Source organism: Sinohyriopsis cumingii, chromosome 16 (genome assembly GCF_028554795.1).
Source record: "Sinohyriopsis cumingii isolate HCF-2022 chromosome 16, ASM2855479v2, whole genome shotgun sequence".
NCBI classification, from domain to species: Eukaryota; Metazoa; Mollusca; class Bivalvia; order Unionida; family Unionidae; genus Sinohyriopsis; species Sinohyriopsis cumingii.
The window spans coordinates 30707901-30731790 of NC_142976.1; the positions used below are offsets into that span (position 1 = coordinate 30707901).

General features: G+C 36.1%; 1 pseudogene; it reads right to left on the reverse strand.

Moving 5' to 3' along the window:
- Nucleotides 1–15834: 15834 nt before the first annotated feature.
- On the reverse strand, nucleotides 15835–18058 carry LOC149780143 (pantetheinase pseudogene; annotated as a pseudogene).
- Nucleotides 18059–23890: the final 5832 nt, after the last annotated feature.

Consider the following 23890-nt stretch of genomic DNA (forward strand, 5'->3'; position numbering starts at 1 on the left):
TACAACCAGTTTCTGCATGAGCGGTGCCCTTTATATAGGTAAGAGTCTCATATAATAGTGACGTCAAACAGCCTGTTGTTCCATCAATGCCATTCAACCAGTTCAGATATCGTATTAAAACACCTTCACTATTCAAATTAAATACAAGCAGACGATTATATTTAAAGGCAAAGGAGTTATCATTGATCTTCAATTACTTGGCAGATACCTGGCATCTGCAATTTTTCTGTTTGACAAAAGTTAAAGCTGCAAAAGAGTTTACTGTATTTATCTTAGCAGCTGTTTATTCTTGTCGATATACAGGTCAACGCTTATCTCCCAACTTGGTCAGAGAAGACGTAAGTCTTACTCGTTATAAACGACAGGGAAATATCGATTTCGATGACCGTGTTATTTATCTACACTACGCCGATTTGAAGCATAACATCCGCCGACAGAAGCTACACGCAATATTCAACAGAAAGGGTATATAAACTATAGAAGTACTCATGATTATATTATCTGACCACTGCTATTTGCAGTTTCAGCAACATTTGTATTGAATATTTCGACATTGTATTTTTCCAACAGGTTTTTTAAACTACCATTGTAAAAATGTTAGCAGCCATCTTGGGAGCTATCTAATCAGCATCAGTACTTTAATCGAGCTGTCACATAAACTATTTCACAACATAATTTGTTTTATTCCAATTTTCATTTTAAGTTTAGAGCGACCAGTATGATATTGCCTATTTATTTAGCGACATCAAGTTATCACTGTGCACCCAACTATTAGATCCATGCTACTATCTTTTCCATTTATTCTGTATAAGTCTTTCAGTTTATACACCATATTAAAAAGTTCTTCCGTAAAATTAGGAAGTAGCATTTTAAAAATATAATATATTTGTGTTTTAAAATCCAATTTTCTCACCTATTTTATTTGTAATTGTTCCATAATCATCATTTATCAGATACATAAATAGGTTAACCCATACATTATGCTCATTCTTAGGGTGATCGGCTTTAACCTAACAATATATGTATCGATCCGTGATAACTATTATTATATAGCTCAGAAAGACAAGGCAATACATCTGTCCATTATCTGGTTTCAGTTTCAGTTAAGTACTTCCACATGTTCGTCCTCAGTGTAAAACTAACCTTTTTTATTACACAAGTATGTTTTGTTTTTCTTAACAAGTGGACTCGTATTCAAAATGTGTCTTTCTCCAGTAATTCATCAACGTTTTTGTGTATAACTGCTTCCCATTATAAAACTGTTATTTCTGTTTTTCACTCATCAAATATTTATGTAAAAGCATTATGAATACCATCTCAATTTAGTCTCTTCACTTGCTTACCCCTGATATGTTCTGAGAAGATCCCTATCCATGCGAAAGTGTATCTGTATATATTTCTGTATTTTCATGCATTTTAATTATAACGATAATTATTAGAATTTGTCTCCTATTTGACTCCAAAATAGCCCATGTATATGTTTAAATATGTTTGTGTTCTTTCTTACTTGTTGAATGTGTTTGTAGATCATTGAGTCAACCAGACTTTGAATTGAGAGTATTTACCTGCCTATTGCTTTCATTATCTTAACACAGTTGACTTATATTTGATTAGAGATTGTATTTTCAGAATCTTAGTATAAATGTCTTATGTAACAAGATAACCGGGTGGGATATTTCGGATTAACAACAGAACACGTTTTGACGACACAGATATATGGTTTAATGTGGCGATTTATATGAGTAGTGGATTATGAAGATGTGTGCGTATTTAGAATCCAAATATTGGATCTATTTAACAAAAAACGCACAGTTTCAAAGATGGAAAAAATACACAAATAAATTTAGTTCAGTAACCCTAAAATACAGGATAAATGATTTCATAAATGATTCAATAATGGAAAGATGAATATAGTTCACTCAAATAGTAAACAATGTAAGTCTTTACACATAGTAAAAAAAAATGTATTCGCTCAGGTAGCGAAATGGTGTCACTAAACAAGAACGGATATACAATCTATCCTTCCAGTCCTGAATAATACACTGGGTCTTACTAACCCCAAATTAGCATACAGCTAAAAATACATGTGTGGAGATGCACTCCGTCACCCGTGCACCATATCCGCTCCACAGCTCCTCCGAATCAATTTCACAACCAATATAGACTCCGGACCCTCGGAATACTATGATCACTTGAAACATTAGACCCTCCGGACACTTGAAATATTAGACCCTCCGGACCCCCTGTCCTTTGACGGCTCTACAGCTGGGTCACCTTAGTCACTCTTGACATTCCGGACGCTAGACATTAGACGCTCCGGCACCGTAAACGCTCCGGACACACGGACGTTTCTACACTCTGACAACACCGGACACCCCGGATATTCCTACCATCAAAAACTCAGCCCTACAGCTAGAGTTGTGCGAATCCTTTTAGCAGGCCGCTTGCTGACAAAACCATTAGTATTGTAAAGGTCCTTTACATGTAGTAACGTATTTATACCTTTAGAATTTTTGTTATTCTTTATCAAAGGCACCTTGCACGTGTGGCACAGGACGAATCGTACTCACGATTTCGAAATACATAGACCATATTATAATCACCCTCGGGTATCGTTGTACAGAGAAAAAGAAACGAAACCCGAGTACATGTATTTAATTAACAACATTTACACCATTCCGTGGCATCTTAAATACTGTTATTTATTTTCTCTCCCATCATTTGTTTTCAGTTATTTTAATGACATCCATTGTAATCACGCATACGATTTTTAAAGAATTAGTGTGTGCATACTTCGACTTTTATAATAAAACAACGATATCTGAAGGAAATGTTTTGTTTATTATGTTTAAATGGTTCAAAGATAGGATCTAAAATAGTTATCCAAGAATCAGAAATAAACGAGAACATACATATTCCCTTTACAACTTTAATACATTGTACTTTTATCCCTATCGATCTAAAATGAATAAAAACAAACAAATCGAATGTAAAAAGCGGTTAAACCTTGAATGAAAGTTCAGCTCTTAACACATCTCTCTGGAAAGCATTAATGAGAAAGAAACCTTTTCGCTTTGTACGAGACATTTTGTCTTCGCGCGTTAAGCAGACGATCTAAAGTTGCAAATATTTCAATAATAATACAAGATATTTAGTCTGGAAATATCACATCAATCCAAGTCATCAGGAATTACATATTCATTTAATTGATTGATAAACATTGATTCATTTCTAAAAAAGAGTACAGAAAAATGAATTGAGGAGAGATGATAATGTATTTTATTGAGATAGAAGAGGCTTAAATAACCCGTATACTACATAACCTGTAAACAATATATCAACGTCTAATCTGTAACGGCTAGCAATGTTCACAAAATACGTCTTTTCTGAATAATTATAATAAGACATAAATTCATTTAGTGATTACACATAATAAGATCAGTTCTGCAAAATATGTCTTTCTGTCGTGCCGGTCAGTCCCATTGTAAGGGACTCCTACTATTACTACGACGTTTTGGTCATAAAGTAACCGAAATAAGCAAATCCAACAAGTTTTGTAAAACTTAACACATCATTTAATTATGATAGTTATTAAATGAAAATGTAAAACGAACGAACGATCGGTATTATCAAATGAATAATAAATGATTGCAAAACTTATATTCAAGTCCAAACAAAATCGAATGTTCCGAACAAATATTAAATCCTCGAATGTGCTTGTATGACAAAAGTACCGATGTAGCGAAATGGCATTATCCAGAACTCGATTGAAAATTTCGCAATAGTCCATGAATACTACTCTAGTGCGGTGAGGACATTGTATTTCAAATGAATAATCCAATCAAATGTTTCGTCACAAATAATATCCTAACGCAACTTTAAATTTGCCTGCGGACTGATGTTACAACAAGAAAATAAGAAACAAGACTGACTAAAATTGTTCAGCTCCACATACTTAACCGGGTGAAAACCAGTTTGCTACTGTCAGCTACGTGATACATTGCAAATATCCAACATCGTAAAAGAACCCACCTAGTCTAACCTATCCACTGAAAAAGAGGAACCTGCCAAACCGCACCAGCCAATGTGGTTTTGTTATTAATATTAGTATTAATGGTCGTAAACACCTACACCAACAACTAATTATAGATCACACGCAATGTACACTCTCAATATATTAAAATATATTTTATAACAGCATACAAAATGTAACGATTTAATATCTTGAATATAGATAATCATTAGGATTTACAGTCATGAAAAAATTATTCATAAATATAGATATAATCATGTACAAAGACTTACAAACAATACAGATATACATAATCATATAGACAGATACGCCTGCCTTTCTTTATGTATATTTAATTTGCATTGTTTAATAGATTAGTTTTGTTTTAATTTATAATGTAACATAGCATGTTGGACTTGACTTTTTTCAAAGTGACCTTAATCATTGATTTTTTTAATTCTGTAAACAACTAATACATAAAATAAATTGTGTCTAATTGAGCACCGTTTAGCTATTTGGATCATTATTTTTCCTGAATCAGAACATTGCCTTTACTATGACCTTTATATTATAAATAATTTTATATATAATTATATATAATTTAAAACAAAAAACATACTTTCTAATTATGATTAAGATTTTAATTTGTAAACATTAACACATTTGTAGAAGGTTAATTTCCATTAGGTAAATGTTATCTTTTAAAACACGTTCCGTGTGATCTGAGGTCAAGTAGAGGACTATATAATCTTGTCTTCTAGAAATTAATTAGTCATGCTTGAAGATCTTAATAGAATCTATTGAATTATTCATTGCTGTGTCCAAAACATAATTTGGGCTGGAATTTGACTATTCAATTTATTTAAATCAAGTGATTCTTCTCTCGAGATACAAAATGTACTACAAAAGTAACATTCATGGAAACAGCGATTTGAATTTTTAGTGAAATTTCAATTAAGGATTTAGTTCTTTGATTGTTACATTGTGATTCAAGAAAAGTATTCCGGGGCATCAGCATTATACGGTCCACCACAGTCACATTAACACTTTCAGCGTTGGATTTAATTTCTGATATCCAATTCAGCTTTCTTAAGAATTTTAATTATGAGGACTTGTGTTTGTAGTTCTAGCATTATTTGGGATTCAATTATCAATACCGTTCGTTCTTCTTCTTTATTTTCCCTGTGTATTCTAGGGAAATATACGATTTGCTGCTTCTCGGTCCTTTCTATTAACTATTTTAAGAGCACAGAGTAATTAAAAAAATTGGATGCTAGTTCTTGGGAAACGAATTTCTCCAAAACACGTCAGAAAACTTTGTTTGCGAAATTTAAATTCACATTGTTTCGGAATTTTCTAAGTCCCAGTCGTTATTTCACATTTAATTTTTAGAGAGATCAGCAACTTATTTCAATGTATTTAAACTGGAGATCTTTATTTCAAATCCTACTCAAGAACGGTTAGATTACTAGAAAAAGAAGGCATTGTTCCAGCTTATCAGCAAACATGAATCTTCTGAGGCAAAGGATTCATTAGGGAAGACGGTAATAATACTTTAGTCCAGTATTTGATGGGAAAATAATGTTTTGGATAAATGTGTTTTGGATTTTAGTAGCCAGTTTCCATTTAGCTCTTGCTCAAAAACTATAGAATTGAAATTAAAATACAAGAATGAAATAGAGATCAGAAAGTTTGAGCTTCAAGAAGGACAAATGCAACTGGATAAAAATTAAAGACAGAGAAAAAGATGATAGGCTAATACTAATACAGAAATGAAAAGAGGATGGCGGAAATACAGATGTAGAAAGAAAGCAATGGGAAAGAAAAGGAATGTTAATTTAGATTAAAGAAAATAGAGCATGCAAGAAAAGCAGACCCTCATTTTCCACACATATTCAAATTTTGATGTTTCTAAAAGTATTAGGTAGCACCCCTTCTTAAGGACAAAGATGAAGATAAATATTTCCTCATTTTGATGAACAAAAATGAAAATGTTTAAAGGCCCAGAGAGCATTGGATTCTCTTTTACAAAGTGAACTTTTTGTCAAAGCTCGTGACACATGCTCTTCCATGTCACCACGGCAAGTTCTGATTATGATCTGGTTAAGGAGTCTGTCTTGAAGGGTTATGAGTTGGTGCCTGAAGCTTATCGACAAACGTATTGGAAGTATAATGAAAGAAACTGGACGAACTCTTGCTGAATTTGCAAGAGACAAATATGGTTTGTTTGATTGGTGGTGCTTTGAAGTTGGTCGAGATTACAATAATATGAGACAGTTCATATTAGTCGAAGAGTGCTAGAGTCGGGTTTATGGTGAGGTTAAGACTCACCTTGATGAAAACAAGATTAAAACTTTAGAAAATACTGCTCGTCCAGCGACAAGTATTCCTTAGCTCATAACGTTTATCGTTTTCAGTAAGGTGATAAACTATTTCAGTCTAATGCAGGCACAACCAAATTTCAAATTGGCGCAAATGTTAGAAATTAAATGTCTGATAAGGCTGATCAGAAGTTCTTATCGCTTCCTTCGTGTACCTATGGCATGAAGAAAGGACACGTTTTTTTCCTGATTGCAACAAATTGAAATATATGCACCAGAATCAAGATAGACGTATTCCAAGTGCTCTTAGGTCTAAGTGGTCAAGGTCATGATCGTGTAATGAAATCACTATATTTGTTGTTTCAAACAAACCCTACTCTAATTTTATCAAGGTGAATTATGAACCATTCACGTAGAAGGGTTCCATACTACTCATAGGTGATATTGTTAATCCTACCGCTTCTACAATTGTAAGGAACACATGAGCTTCTCAGAGTCTTTTATTATCAGGTACTTTGCTTTTTTCTGAGAAGTCTTCTTCTAACGAGAGTGTTCTTATTCAGGGGGTCGAGTATGGGTTTGTTAATGTTCTTCTCCATGGTGAACATTTATCATCAGACTTGATTTCATGACCCGTGACGGTCCAAATAGTGACGTATATACCCGTTGAGGGTGTCCATTTATCACAAGGCAACAAACTAGCTAGAAATAAGTTTATGGGTAATCCACTTGTAATTGACAAACCTTGTTTGGATCAGAAGGTCAATACTGATGAACAAATCCCTGATTTATACCCAGCTTGTGCAGTTGCTAGAGTGATAAGAAGGAACGCTATTGAGAGTGATGTTAATTAGAAAAGTATTATTTTAGCTGACACATGTATTTGTCAGGCTTTTGATGAGAGCACGTTTACTCTTCTTTTGAATCAGCCAAAGGGTATTGTTCACAGTGATCCTCATTTAACTGCTCATTATCTTTATTTAATCAGATTGACGAACGACAACCACTTATCCTGTTTGTTTCAGATGGCGTTTAGCTAAACAAAAGCCACATATTTTATTATGTTAATCTATGTGGTCCTTATCAGGAAATGGAGGGTATCTGAGGTACATTTTGGCGAATAATGGTCAGTGAACTGAAATTATAATTCCAAAAGTCATATGGAGAGGAAATTATTAGCTTAGCCCATGAAACTACATGGGCTGTTTATTTTGGGATCACTAAGACTGATAACTAGATATTGTATCTCTTTTATTGTGAGAAACGTAAAAGTGCTGTTGTTAAATTTTACTGTAGATCTTTTCATACTTTTCAAGTTGTAGGAAAACTCAATCAGAAGATATCTAAGGTTTACGTGCAACCTATTCATTCATTTGACGAACCTATAGGCATAATGATGGCCCATTACATAAGACCAAATCAGGCCACCAATACCTGTGAGACCTGTGCTTGAAAAAAGAAATTCAGTATCTGCTGGACAATGATTTCATAGAACCGAGTAAACGTGACAGGGGGTCACCATGTATTCTTGTAGATAATACTTTTCACATGTGCATAGACTATAGAAAGCTGAACACTGTAATCAAAACTGATTAATTTCCATTTTTAAGAACTCGATCAATTCATCTAAATAATTGGAAACACAAAAGAGTGTCACCTTTTTTCACCTTTCAGAGGATCCAGGCAAGTTCTACTGACGGAAATGGCAAATGAAATTTCGACATTTGTGGCTCCAGATGGACTTTATCAATATAAAGTTACGCCGTTTGGGATGCAATGTTCGTATTGTACTATACAAGGTTTAGTGAACATGAGTACGTCTGCTCTGGATACTTGTGACGCTTACATCGATGATTTGATCATCTAAAACGACACATGGAAAAATCACTTAGAGATAATGCAGACCTTTGAAGTGTATATTAGTTCAGCTCCTTCTCCGATTATTATGTTTAGCAATCACGACCCCTTGCTTGCATTGGCAAGATGAAAAGCAAACATTGAAGATTAATAAGGTGAAGTTTCATGTGGCAGGAATACAATATTGACATCAACACGTCCAGGGAAAAGGCAATTTATTACCAGATTAAAATAAATATTATATTGTTTCATGCATGTTGTGTGTCATTCTTAGGTATTCATCTGATGTAAATTTTGTATTAGATGTACATTTGACTAATATATACAATACAGTTTTGTTGCATAAATCTTTCTTCTTCTTGATGAGGCGAAGTGAAACTTGACCTTGTCAAAAATTAAGTTCAAGTCACGTAGAAACTGACCTGAATCATTGATCCTTTGTTATTCTGTAAACAACCAATACATAACTGAATAGTTTCTCAGTGAGTGTAGTTTACTTATTATTATTATTTTTGCTTGAGTCCATGACATTGTGTTCACAGGATCTTTATATTATAACTTTATAAACAGACTTTATAATGACTAAGATTATAATTTGTGACCATTAAGTAGTTTCTAGAAGGTTACTTTCCATTAGGTAATAGTTTTGTTAAGAATATTATATGTGTGATCTGAGGTAAAGTAGAGGTCTACATAGTATTGTTTCTCAATAAATTAATTATTCATGGTTTAAGATATTAGCATAATGAGTTGCATTATGCTAGTGTCGAGCAACTCATTTTCGCTATAATTTCATTTATACAAATTATTAAATCAAGTAGTTATTTTCTGGAAATACAAAGTGCTCTTGAAAACTAACATTCTTATAGACTTGCGTTTATAGTGAAATTTCAAATACGGATTTAATTCCTGGATTGTATTATTGTATTCCGACAAAATATGTTGGCGCATCAGCATCACACGAGCCACGACAGGTACATCAACACTTTCAACGTTGGGTTTAACTTGGATTTCCACTATGGTTTAATCAGTCCTTTAATTAGTAGGTCTTGTGTCTGAAATTCTATGATTATTTGGGTTTTAATTCTCAATACCGTAAGTTTATTTTGTTTTACTGATTGTAAGACCAATACGGGGATTTATTCAGATACATAACACCTCGCATTTCGTCCTAGTGTGCTTTCTTAACTAGTGAAAATGTGTTTGAGGAGAAGGAATGTCGGACAACTCTATCAGTTTAGAATCACAGGTTTTATAAAGATATATATTTTATAGCTGTGTAAAATTGTACAACCTTATTTGTATATTATCATAATTTGAAAGGTCTAGTTTTTGAATTGCTGTGCGTCAAATACACTTAGCTTCATTTTTAAAAACGTTGAATGTACCAATCTTGATACACCATACTGCTAGGTTAAAAGGCGTGCCATGTAACACAATCATTCGTTTATACAGTAGTTCATTACGATCAATGGATACAGTTTTCGTCAATTCATACTATTTAAACCTTCATTTAGCAGATTGCCTTTACCTCACTATGTATGATCGTGAACATATATTAGTCAATTATTAATTGTGTTAAAGTTCTTGCTGTAATTTCAACGTCATTTTTCAGCACCTGATAGGATATAAATGGCGGATTATATATCTGGCGTTGGAAGAACGCATAACAATGTGAGAAACAACCACCGACCCACGGAAATCTACTGGAAAGATTTCGCATATTAGTCAGCATGCTGTTATCGAATGCGGAAGCAGTAGCTTCATAATTCATGACATGTTTCACTCATTAGCTTTTGTTTCATGGATGTTCTAAAAACATATGTGTGCCAAAACTAGGAATTATACTATTTGATTACAAATTGAAAGGATAGGCTGTTCGGCTTTGAAAAAGAAAGTATAGTGTGGGTGGAGGAAGGCGCTTGACTCTGGAAAATTCAAATGGTCGTGCTTTAGAATCATCTAGAAGAAATACGATCTAAAATATTATATCGTGGGAAGTAGAGTACAAAAATTTTACCTCGTTGTGGTGGTGATCGGGCATTTAATTTGAAAATATTTTTGCTTTTCTAAGGCTGATTCAGATTGAATCATATGATGGTATGTATGGTAGAGTATTAAATGTTGCAAAAATGATTCGATAATGACATTTTATTGATGATGAGCAATATTTTATTTCAATCATACTGCGATAGGGAATTAGTTGAGGACAGCCGAATTGCAATATATATAAAGAACACGACTCATACGGCAAACACCAGTCCTTTCAAATACACCGGATCCAGTAAGGCATCGCTTGTGTCAGGATTGATTAAAATGTCAACCTTTGCTATGTCAAAGCTTGTTTGTTGTTACTGTTTGTCTTCTCTATGTTTTGTGTTTAGCTTTGGAACTGACTCAGTTAAAGTCAAAAACGATCAGGCTAGTGAGTGAGAAATTAGATTTGCAGTGTTCGTTGTTAGTTTATTGCATATACAATAAACTAAACATATACATGTGTTCGCTGTTCGTGTACTATATATATATATATATATATATATATATATATATATATATATATATATATATATATATATATATATATATATATATATATATATATATATATATAGATAGATGGATAGATAGATAGATAGGTAGATAATACACGAACCAAGTACTAAATATTTCTCCATATTTTCTATACACATAATAATAATTATTATAGTCAATTGCAGCAATAGAAACATTCTTTACTTTTAAACTTTTGTTTGCAATTTTATCCCCGAAAGAGATTTCACGTAGCGTATATCCAAATAATTCTGCTTTTGTACTTTCATCATTTTTCAACTTAGTTTGCTATACAGTATCTTTACTTAGGTCTGTTTGTATTCATTTATTTGTTGGCTCTTCTATTTTATCTTTATAATCAGAATACACGTGTTTTAATTTGACATCATGACTTCTACATAATCTACATTCTAGTTCGTCTTATATAGTATTTAATCTGCAGGGAACAGTAGTCAGCAAATGGAAGATCACGAACTGTAGTTTCTTCCTCTCATTTTGTCTTCTTATATTGATTATTTTGGATGTAATAAAGCACACTGAGTAGATGAAAAATATCCAGTCTTCCTCAACATTTTTGGTGTTTGTATCGATTGTATTAAGTTGGCCGCACACTTCTTCAACAACAGTTTCGCGTTCTCCTTTTTCAATTTGGCGCCATTAGGTTTCTTCGGGTACATGTTTGCCTAGTCGTAGTGTGCTAGGCTGAATCTGCACCTTTTCTAGCATATTATTAGTGCTTCGGTGAACCTTGTGATCCTAAAAAGGGCTGCTCAGTCACCCAAGGGACTACTGATGTCCACTTATGTTTCAGATAATTGAAAAGCGCACCAATGCCCTGAACTGCCCTTTTCCTGGTCTGAAGCTACAGCTCCCTGTGTATCCACACCTGTTGATTTGCCGCTCGCCCATCGCCATATAATTTGAAGGAATCTGATAATGTGAATATAAAAAGTAACGTGACTTGCGCGTACGTTTGGTGTAAGTGAGGGAAGGTTGCGAACAGTCAAGTCAAGTACGGCATCTAGTGTTACTGATAGTAACAATGGATGGTACTATCTGTGACTGCTGACCGAGAGTGTACAGCTACACCTAGCTACAATCTGGAAAGACCTTTCTAGTGGATTAGGCAACCGAACATATATGCTCATTCCATAGATGTGAAGTGAGATGCAAGAGCTGTGTCAACATCGGTGGGGGGGGGGGGGGCATCAGCTCAGGTGCAGTATTAATATTTGGCAATTCACTGCATCCAGATCTGTTTCCAGACGTTTCGACATTGTCATGCCATGATCATCAGAGTCGATAATCCCAGTACCACTACAAACGTCTAATCTTTACATACATGAGTAAACTTATTGCAATTGATCCAACGTTATATCCTAAGGGACCTAAAGACAACAGTCCTGATTTCAGGTTCCAAATATTAATTAGATTAAATATGTTTTTCTCGGAAATGTCGACACAAGTGACGTATGAAAAGAATATAAAATTTAATTATTTTAATTGAATCAAGCTAGGATAGCAATAGTTCAGGAATGTTTACAGGCATAGTTGCTCATTTCACTTTAAGCGGGTTTAGAGCAATTTTAACGGAAACGCTCTTCAATAGAGAAGCTGATCTACCGCAAAATTTGAAAATATGATCAAATAGTGAAACATGCAGTCATTAAGATATGCATTATCGATGACATTATATGCAAAGCCACGAGTTGGAAAGAAAGTTATTTATCATAAACGGTTATAAGAGGTACACAGCATATAAAAAGCAATCAATACGAGTACGCTATTCTGAGAGCCAAATATATATTCGGCTGTCAATGCAGATTTATTCGCAGTAATTGTAACGTGATTTTTTCTTTAATTTTAATTTTATTTTCTTCATATCAGCTTCTAAACTACGTGTTTTATTTTTAAACTTCCCTATTGCGACAGTTTATGTCGTCGATGATTGGGCATATCTTTCGCACAGTTTGTGATGGTTGTACAGCAATACATAATAATTTAAATGTCTCAATGTACGTTAAATCCTTTTTCCGTTCTTAGCTATCCTTATCTACAAAGATTTACTTGGCTATTCGTATTCCCACTCTGCTAAGTACCGTATAATTTATTTTCAATAATTAGTTTCAGGTTGTATTCTTATTTTTTAAATTTGTATCTTCCGAAGCTTTAAGCATTTGAGCATTAATATTTTTGTTACAAGACTACTGTTAGTTGCATCAACGTGTTGTACCATAATTACTAGATTGGCAGTGTTATTGATGAGGTTTAAATCACTTTTATTTGTATTGGCTATTGATGCAGACACTGTCTCTGTTTTAGTCTAGCTATTGAAAGGTAAACCATGCGGCGAACCCTGTGCAAAGAAAATTCAAAGGACCTCTTAAAAAATGTCATATTGCTATGCAAGAGGTATGATAATTAAATACCTTTATGATATTACGAGCGGAGTTCTCCTTAAATACTCAGAATCCACTGAGTTTGTCAAGATTGTCTCATGCTGACTGTATCATTGATAACTTTCTTAATGCATCACTGATAATGCATACTATGTGTGTGTTGCGTTTTGTCCATTTCTAAGCGTCGGACATCACTCCCACCCGCCATTGTTTAGATTGGCGTTCATATCTTTTATGGGTGTATACTTATTTGTTATACTGGGTATGAGTGTAAAAGCTTGTTCTTGTCCCTTTATTTTCACGCTGTTTTGATAAGCATTAAGGAATTCATCTGATGGTATCAACTCAGCAGGACCCGTAAAGTCAACAATAATGTAAACAAATTCGCATTCCGGATTTTATTGTGACTTCTTAGTTTCATATGATGCCTGAATTTCTCATGGACGGTTTAAGAACGAATTATCTTGCTTTTCTTAAAGATGATATATCAAAGCTAGAAATATGATGTGAACCCGTAAATTAGTGATTTCAGACATCCTGTGCAGATTTGTTATTCGAGCCGTGTCACGCAGGATTGTGATATAATCAATGTGCAAAGCTGAAGAAGTACATTTTTCATCAAACGTTTCCTTTAACAATAAGTTAGAACTGATGGCTCTGTTCATTGCTGTAAGTTCGTTAAAAAAAAAAGATTTCTTATTTTATATTAATGTGTAAAATAGTTTAATTTTGATAGGGACTATTTCAATCCACGTTACGAATGATTGTTTGGTGTCATTATTAGGTACCTCTAAACTGTGATACCATAAACTATTAGTGTGCATCAGACATGCACAACATTATTTCTTTACATAAACTTAATCAAACAGTAAAAGAGCACCGTCACAATTTAAAAATATCAACCAGGATCATCATTGTACAATATTATTACTCAGAAATATAACACCAGAACAACCACTGGAAGTATAAATACCTAGTCTGGGAAAAATGTATAGTTTTTTTTAAAGTGTTTGATCCCAAACCACTTTACTACTAAACTCAATGATTGTTTCTGAAAATATAGTACCAAAACATGGCAATTCATACATGTGTCAACCAATACTTATTAATGGTGCTAGTAAAAATGCTAAGGACGAACGAAAGGAAGTAATATCTGTCAGTTTGGGGACAAATATAACACTGCAAACAACATGAATTAGCATTATGGTCTGAAACTTGAATGCGTAATGTTCTGGAGACAATGTAAATTTAACATTATTCTATGGGCTTGATATTAATTTGACACTCTGCTACAAGCGGATTGGTAATATTAAAAGGCACAAAGGTTTCACAAAACTCCTGGTGCAATGGACTTGAATACAAAATTATCATATGTGACATGGGGAAAATAATGTTAAGCTGCACTTAGTGACAGACAAGAACCTGCAGTCACATAGCAAGCCGCTGTTTCAATTAACCAAAAAGCTACTGACCAGCACCTACAATTACTAAACACCTAGAATATGAATGTTAACACGTACATACAAATATATTGTCACCAGTGTAAAGATTGGGGTGCCTACAGTATATGTACAAACACTACATCAGAATATAACACAGAATGGATGGAGTGCTCACCCACTATACATAGAAAACATCTATGAGGGATTAGTGACTAGTTGTTAAACAAACGATATCCAAATGCTCCTGGCGTATACTGATTAATATATCACTATTTTTGTAGAGGAGTGGGTAACTTTGGTTTTAGCCCAGAAAAGGGTTTTCTGTTGGTCAGATTTGCCTTTGCCAATCATATCGCTCAATCGGTATGTGCTCTCCCCTTCATTTACCCTCTGATCGACATTATTCTAGTTTTGGCTGAAGCGATGTTGCAACTATTCACCTCCCTTTTGTCATTATCTTTAAGTTTCATTTATCCTACTTCATCACTTCTCTAATTAGCTCATTTAATGTTATTTTCTTTAGTCACCTAATTAAGGGTGTACTGCACTCGTATCATCCACTAATTAGCAGTTTATGCCAACTCGAAAAATAACCAAGAATGTCACAAGAAGCAAGCTCGCATCCATATATAGTCGACGGACGGATGAAAAGTAATTGCGCGGTTTCACCGACCAAACAACGTGTGTGACACATTTTAGCCATGGTATGATTTGTATCACCCAATTAACATGCTGCTAACTTTCAGAGTCAACGCGTGCTCTGAAACGTTTGTTTCATACAAACCCATTGGCAAACACACTCACAGACCATCAAAGAGATACAAAAGTAGAGGATGGCGGTTTAAATTTTAGTTCTTATGGAAGACAATGGCATACAATCACACTCAAAGACCCTGTTCCACTTCCGCCATTGGTTTATCGTTTTGGTAGATTCTTTCCAAAGCTTGTTATAAATGTAGGTTATATTGAGGAAATTCCATATTAGGAAAAAGATCCACTTATTGAATTCATTTATGAAAGTACATGACCGTATATACGTGACCATATTTACCTTGATAGCTGCTTTGAAACGTCTTTCGTTGATCCTGGAACACATTTGCCTACTTTGTCTACTTTGTTAAATCTAGAATAATAGGGTGTGAAGGAAAACATTTTACATTGTTTCAGTAACATTTTTCGAAAAATCAAAAGATAGGGAGAAAGTGAGAAAGAATGTTAAAGAATGATTTTGTAAAACACAAGCTAATGCCATCTTTTTCTAAATCAGCTTTTTTGTTAAGCATTCGTTTATTCAAGAAATATTTTGTCAAAAAAGTTATAATCAAGGTTCCAGTTTCTATGCTATTTATTCAGGAATTATGCATGGTACATTGCGTTTCTTAAGAATCAGAACAGTATAAATTCTGAGACTTCTAGCTCTGCACACATCATGTTTTCTATTTGATGAATCTATCTAAAGTATACCATTTTGTCATGTATATGCTATTATAATTTCAGGTTTGAAGTATACTTCGTTTTTAAAAGAAAAAGAGAATGACAGGTGATCTCATTAAAAGTCTGTTCCTATCATTTGGATAAGAAAGGAACGCATTACAAGTGTGTCTGAAAAGGTAAAACAATTTTTCTTTGTAACAAATAATTTTTGTCTGATGAAACCAGCCAATATCAAGCCTGGGGTAGTACATGCAATTGTAATGTTGTGTTGTCTTTGAAGTCATTCATTAAAGAGACAATGATGCCATTGTAATCATTGAACTTCTAGTATGTTTCATCAAGTTTCAGTTGGAAATAATTGCCATTATTAATTAAATTGATCAACTTTGCTAGAATCAGAACTCGTATCTAAATGTTTACATTATATAGATATGAGTCATTGACCATATTATCCACAACCTAGTTTTCGGCCACATGCTGTCAGATGTAAAATAAGCTTAGTAACTGGAAAATTAAGTTTATTTAGATCTATATCTTATTTTGTATTTTTGTTGACTTTTAAACATGTTATAGGCATAAAAGAACACGCAAACCAAGGAGAGAATGTGATTGGTGCATTATGTAATAGATGTTATTTATGTCAAGGTTAACAAACTTATGAGTTTGTTAATTATATGGTTATATTCCATACAATTATCAATTAATGATTGACTTTTTGTATATTCTATTTACAATATTACTTGGAGATTTTATTGTCTCTTCGCTTCAACATGTCGCTATAGTATCTCTGACATAAATTCTGCCCACCATAATGGTTGACAACAGAGGAGACAGGGTGGAACTTCCTTGCAAAGTATTTGAATCGTATTGCCATGTACCAATCGGGGCAAGCTCCAAAGATCCGTTGATGGATAGTAAAACTTGTGGGTTTACATACGGTGTAGAGAAATTGCCATGGAGTTTGAAATGGTTAAATCTTGTGTTAGCGTCAAAATTTAATTTTCCACAGCTTTCTTGTGTGGATGACGCACATCGTAGTAGCATGCATACTTGCAAATAATATGGGCTACGAGATTTATGTATTCCGTTAAAAACTCCGAGAGCATACATTTCTGCACTATATTGTCTTTCATACTCCAGATAGCAGCATAAACCCTGTTGACACACCTGTTCGGTACCGTTTTCTGCACCGATGATTACAAAATTATGCCAGTCACGGAAACTGGTAGATTTGAACTCATTTGATGTTATACGATGATTTTCTCTTATTCCTGGGGATAGTGGATGGTGTTCGTTTGAAGTAGTTGAACCTACTGTAGGACGTATCACAGGAACGTCAGCGACCAGTAATTTTCCGTCATCCTGTGTTCTACTGTAGTAAAAACTTTTTGGTCCAATCGGCGTGTAAATGCCACTACCCTGAAATCTTTCTTGTGGTCGGTGAAGATTTGCAGCCAAGAAATTTACTTTATTTGCGACAGCAAAGGATGAATGGTACCCTATTGCAGAGAAGAATGGCAAAGCGTCCATCCATGCCGTGGGAAAAGCAATATCAGTAATGTTATGCTCCTGAAGAAGTGGAATGGCTGGTTCATGAAAAAGTATATCAAAGCAGGTAAATAAACCAAAGCGACCAAAATCAGTATCAAAGTAGATGTACTCGGGATTGACAGGCGCATCATACTGGCATTCGTAATAAAGATTTTGTTTATGATACCTAGCAATAAGCTTTCCCGATCTATCAAAAGCAATGTCTGTATTGTATTGATACTGGCCATCTGGTGGACAGTTAGGGTCATCTTTTACACAAGGCTGTGCGTCTCCTATGTTCGCCACTAAATAAATAGAATGTCTCTTTGCTAGGCAACTTAGAAATACTTGAACATCTGAGTCATTATACCTTCCGGGTTCGTCGCACGGTGTCCAGCTTTCAGACTTGGGATCAGGGATATATTCGAGATACGGGGCGACAGTATATCTACTTTTAAATTTGTATCCATGTATTCCATCTTCAGGGAAGACAAGAATATCAGCACCCTGGAAAAGAATATATTATTATGTATTTGAAATTTGGACACCAAACCTGGATCAGATCTTAGAATCGAGCTATAATGTCTACTAACAGATGTTGTTGTATGTTATCTGATATGACAGATCAGAGAAATTTAAATAAAATGAGAAGATCGCATTATTATGTAAATTCAAAGGAAAATTAGCTTAGTCTATTTAAATAGGTCATTATGAAATTCATTATATGTTTGGTTTGTTGTTGCATTGCACAGCTACACACATAGGCTATTTGGTGCAAAGGAGGGACGCCGAGTGATCGAGTGGTCTAAAGAGCTCACCGTTACGGATCACTGGCATCTCACCTCTGTCTTCATGGCTTGGGTCCCGGGTTCGGCCAATGTGGGTATGTGAGAAAGCTTGACAGTAGCTTCTCGTGGGTCGGTGGTTCTTTTCGCTGTTTTCTCGGATTCTTCCTCCACCATTTGTATTGGACGCCATGTTTGGCCTATCTTGTGCTGAAAAATAGCATTAAATTTACAACAACAACAACAATAAAAAGGACAATCGAGAGCTATATATGTTTTAGACAAAGGGCATTCAACGTCAACTGATGAGCGGATGATCCGATGGTAGGTTTTGAACCTGCATACTTTCTATCATGTATCCGGTACACTAATCAATGAGCCACTGTGGATCTTACTTCTAATTACCTATTATGACATACAGGATATGTTTCAAGTTACCTAGGCTGCACAATGAATGTTGTATTTATTAAAGATTGACAAGCAGTTTACTAAAGCCGGAGCAAATTGATTGCATTTTATAAGATATAGATTTGTTTTCCAATAATTTGATATTTTGGAACATATGTTGAAAGAATTAAAGTTAAGCAATATCGAGAAGAATGTGTTTGTAAAACACATCTCAAAATACTTACCATCTCCACCCCAAAGGTCGTGCCCCTTGGGAGAATGTCTGAGGGGAAGAACTACCTTAAAGACCAAAGTTAGTTGTGAGCATGCATTTTTCTCTCCATACAACAACTTATGTACATGGGTATATGGTTGGCATCTCAGTAGTTTGCAAGTTCTGACTCAGATAATTATTCCCGTAGGGAGAGTGCATGTGTGTGTGTATATATCATCATCATCATCATTGGCGACTCAGTCTCGAAAGACCATGCGAATTGCGACCTTGGGGTGTTGTTTGTCTCTGTTGGCATCGTCTGTTGTGGCTGTGCAATCCTATACGTGAGTGACAGTCCCTATTGCAGTTGGTGCAGACATACTGGGAAGTATGTATTACTGTGGTTGCTGCCGCTTTCTTCTTTCTCTTACGTTTCTCTGTCACCAACTGGCCTCTCCTCGCATCAGCGACTTATATGCCATTGTTTACCGTTAGTCTCCAGGTGTATCGGTCCTCGGCCAGCTCTTCCCAGCCATCGGGTGAAACATTGCATGTCTTCATGTCCCTCTTGCATACATCCTTGAAACGGAGTGAGGGGCGTCCGACTCTTCTCATGAAAGTGGCCAGTTGTCCATATAGTATGTCCTTTGGCAGCCTTCCATCCTCCATGCGTCGGACGTGCCCTAACCATCGAAGGCGGCGTTTGCTCAGCAGGGAGTACATGCTGGGGGTACTTGCACGCTGCAGGATCTCGCTGTGTGCAACACGGTCTTTCCAGCTGATTTTCAGGATGCGTTTTAGGCACCGTATATGGAAGGAGTTGAGCCGGCGTTCTTGCCTCATGTAGGTACTCCAGGTTTCACTTCCATATAGAAGGGTGCTGAGAACGCAGGGCTGGTAGACTCGGACCTTGGTGTGCTCTGTCAACGCCTTGTTTTCCCACACCCTTTTCGTTAATCGAGCCATGATGGTGTTTGCCTTTCTAAGCCTTCTGTCCGTCTCCATATCAGTCTAGAGAGTGTTGCTCATGGTTGACCCTAGGTAATTAAAGTTGTTGACTGCTTCCAGGGTGACACCGTTGATTTTCATGAAAGGGACAATGGAGGTATCTTGCACGCTGACATTTGTTTTTTCCAAGCTGATGGTGAGACCAAACTGCATGCAGGCATCAGCAAAACGGTATCCCAGTCTCTGGAGGGCTTCCTCAGTGTGGGTCACAAGACTTGCGTCATCCGCAAAAAGCATCTCCCAGATGAGCACAGCTCTCACTTTGATCTTTGAGCGCGGTCGTGCCAGGTTGAACAGCCTCCCGTCGGACCTGGTGTGTAGGTATATGCCATTGGTGGACGTGTCGAAGGCGTAGGACAGGAGCATGGAGAAGAAGAACCGAAAAAGTATTGGTGCAAGCACGCAGCCCTGCTTCACGCCGCTGTTAATTGGGAAGGAGGTTTAGGTGGATCCTTCATACAGGATTGTTCCCTTCATATCTGCATGGAAAGAGATTATCATGCTGAGGAGTTTTGGGGGGCAACCGATCTTACTCAGAAGTTCAAAAAGGCCCTTCCTGCTGACCAGGTCAAAGGCCTTGGTGAGGTCGATGAACATCATGTAGAGTGGTTGACCTTGCTCTCTGCTCTTCTCTTGGAGTTGTCGTAGGGAGAAGATCATGTCTGTCGTCGACCTGCCTGCTCTGAAGCCACACTGTGATTCCGGGTACACACGATCCGCTAGCAACCGCAGCCTTTACCAACGATACTCAAGAGCGAGATCCCTCTGTAATTATTACAGTCACTGCGGTCGCCCTTGTTTTTGTAAAGGGTCACAATGGTGGCATCGCGCATGTCTTGGGGAACTACTCCTTCCTCCCAGCAGAGCCAATGTAGCTGGTGCAGTGGTTTAATCAATGTTGGTTTTTCACGTTTGATGGCTTCGGGCGGGATGCTGTCACTACCTGGTGCTTTGTCGTTTGGAAGGTAGTCGATTGCTTTGCTGAGCTCCTTTAAGGTTGGCACTTTGTCGAGTTCTTCCATGGTGGGCAGATTCTTTATGCAGCTGAGAGCTGCATCGATGACTGATGTTTCTCGGGAGTATAGCTCTGAGTAGTGCTCTACCCATCTGGACATCTGTTGACCACGGTCTGTGATCTTCTCTCCCGTCAGTGATTTCAGTGGAGCGTCCCATTTCACTGTAGGGCCTAGAGCCTTCTTGATGCCACTGTACATACCTTGGATGTTTCCTGACTCGGCACTGCGCTGGATCCCTTCACACAGTTGTTGCCAGTAGTCGTTCGCACACTGTCTAGCAATGCGTTGGGTGTTACTTCGGGCACTTCTGAGAGCAGCAAGCGTCCGTTCATTAGGTCATTTTTTGTAAGCTATGAAGGATTTTCGTTTCTCCTCGATTTGTGGTTCCATCCTTGATAGGTGTGCGCTGAACCAGTCCTGGCTGGGTCGTTCCTTCTTCCCAAACGTTGACATAGCTGTACTGTAGATAGCACCCTTCATGGCGTTCCACTTGGATGTAGCGTCGTGCTCCGGCAGTTCCTGTAGAGCATCGTCCAGGGCGGACACATACTCCTCCACCTTGGCAGGGACTGACATCTGCGCAGTGTTTATGCGAGGACGTTCTTTTGGTTTTGAGAAGTGTAGCGTGTGTGGCTGTAGTCGCACTCTTCTGCTCACGAGGGCATGGTCGGAGTCGCAGTCTGCACTGTGGTAGGTCCTGGTGGAGAGGACGCTGTTAAGGGCAGAGCGCCTGGTGATGACCAAGTCGAGGTGGTGCCAGTGATGAGATCTGGGGTGTTTCCATGACACTTTGTGTTGTGGCTTACACTTGAAGAAGGTGCTTGTGTCGCACAGGCCATGGTAGGTGCATAGCTCCAGCAGTCTCTGACCGTTTTCGTTGGTCTTTCCAGTGCCATGATGCCATGATATATATATATATATATATATATATATATATATATATATATATATATATATATATATATATATATATATATATATATATATATATATATATATATATATACTAGTAGTAGTAGTTATAGTAGGTTGGCGCGCTTAGGATTGACCAGGACGCCAAAGGATGTTGCAGGTATAAATCGTTCTTACCATATGCAGATTTATAGTTATGGTGACAGGGTGTGAATCCCAATACTATAAAGGTTCTGATCCAGGCATTTGTCACGTAGTAGGGACAACTACCGGGTCAATTATATTGATACATCTGTCTTTTAATGCCCAGGGATCAAAATGGACTAACGGTGCATAGTGAATTTAGAGACGTCGCGCATTTACGTGCCACTGCGCAGATACATACACACTGCATAACTCCGTCCCCAAGTTTATTTAGTCACTAGAACAACAATTTGAAGGTCGAGATATGGATATGGTAGATAGCGGTGGATCTTGTTCAAAATAATAATATCGTGTTTTTGTCTTTTATTATAGGGTGTCTCCGCATGCATCTAAAACTTGAACCTCCCTATACTTTTCAAAACATTTATTCACTATATATCTTCCAGTGAGTTGTACAGTTGGGTCATAAACTAATATAGAAGTTACACTTAAGAGACTGCATTTATTAGTCATCGAACGCGTCAAAGATGCGTTTTGTTTTCGCAAAAGTTCAGTTCCTTTATCTACCCCAAATATTTAAAGAAATAGGTTCGATGTACACACAAAAATGTGCTCATGTTTTATTCCCAGCTGTAAGAATAAGTAAAATAACAAGATTATTCGTATAAATCTCATATATATTTATAATACAAAAAATAATGCTATGGTACAGGGTAGATAATTTTTAATTCGTAGTCAACAGAGATTCGAACCCAGGTCCGCGGGCAAACGGTACCCATCGATTTGAATGCACGTACCAGTCAATATTCAGTCACGACCATGCACAAATCACCTACAATAATGCATGACGACGTAGTAATTGATTATCATGTCTACACAGTCATTCCAGATTCCTATAAAAGAAATCAATGTACATATTATTAATTATAGAAAATTACAAATATACACCAAACGGAAAGTGCTATCCCTGGATTATTAACTAGAATGCTTGATACTACTGGGCAGAATTATTATTTAATACAAATATTAATATCATCCAGTCAGCGAATTATATATATATATATATATATATATATATATATATATATATATATATATATATATATATATATATATATATATATATATATATATATATATATATATATATATATATATATATATATATATATATATATATATATATATATATATTGAATTGCTGCCAACCTGTTCCGCTGCTATAGAGGCCTGTGTCTCGTAGACATGAAGATTGACCATCATATTGTGCAGAGCCTCTTCCCTTGAAACATTTGCACCCGGATTAGGAGGTAGGATGACCGCATGCTCATAAACAGCAGCTCTATATGTTTGTCTGTCTGCTCTGATCAATGGAAAGAAGTGGCTCAAAGATACAACCCATGAATAAACGGCGTTAGTTATCAACATGATGACGGTGAGCGTTAAAGTAGTAAGGGGTAGAACACCTCCGCTGCTTATATAACCAGCAAGTAGGCCGTATATTGATCATGTTTGTTTTGTACAGAAACGCGATATACTTTAATCAACATCCTCTGTTTCAAGGACGTTATCACAAGTATGCACTCGTTCAAAGGCTCTTCTGCCCCAATTCAAAGTCTGGAAAAGAGTGATAAACTACCACAAAAATAGTTTTATCAGTATCATGAATTTCGTCCACCATAAATGTAGTTTGTTTCTTCTCTGGAAATGCTCACAGTATACATAGTCTTCACTTGCAATATCAAACGAAATAGAGATATGAAAATAAAGGAAAGAAAAAAATCTAGAAACAACAAATGAACTACTATTTTATTTTTTTATCATCAACCACTTTAAGTCATTTCAAGAAAACAGAAATTATACTGTATTTGACTTATTA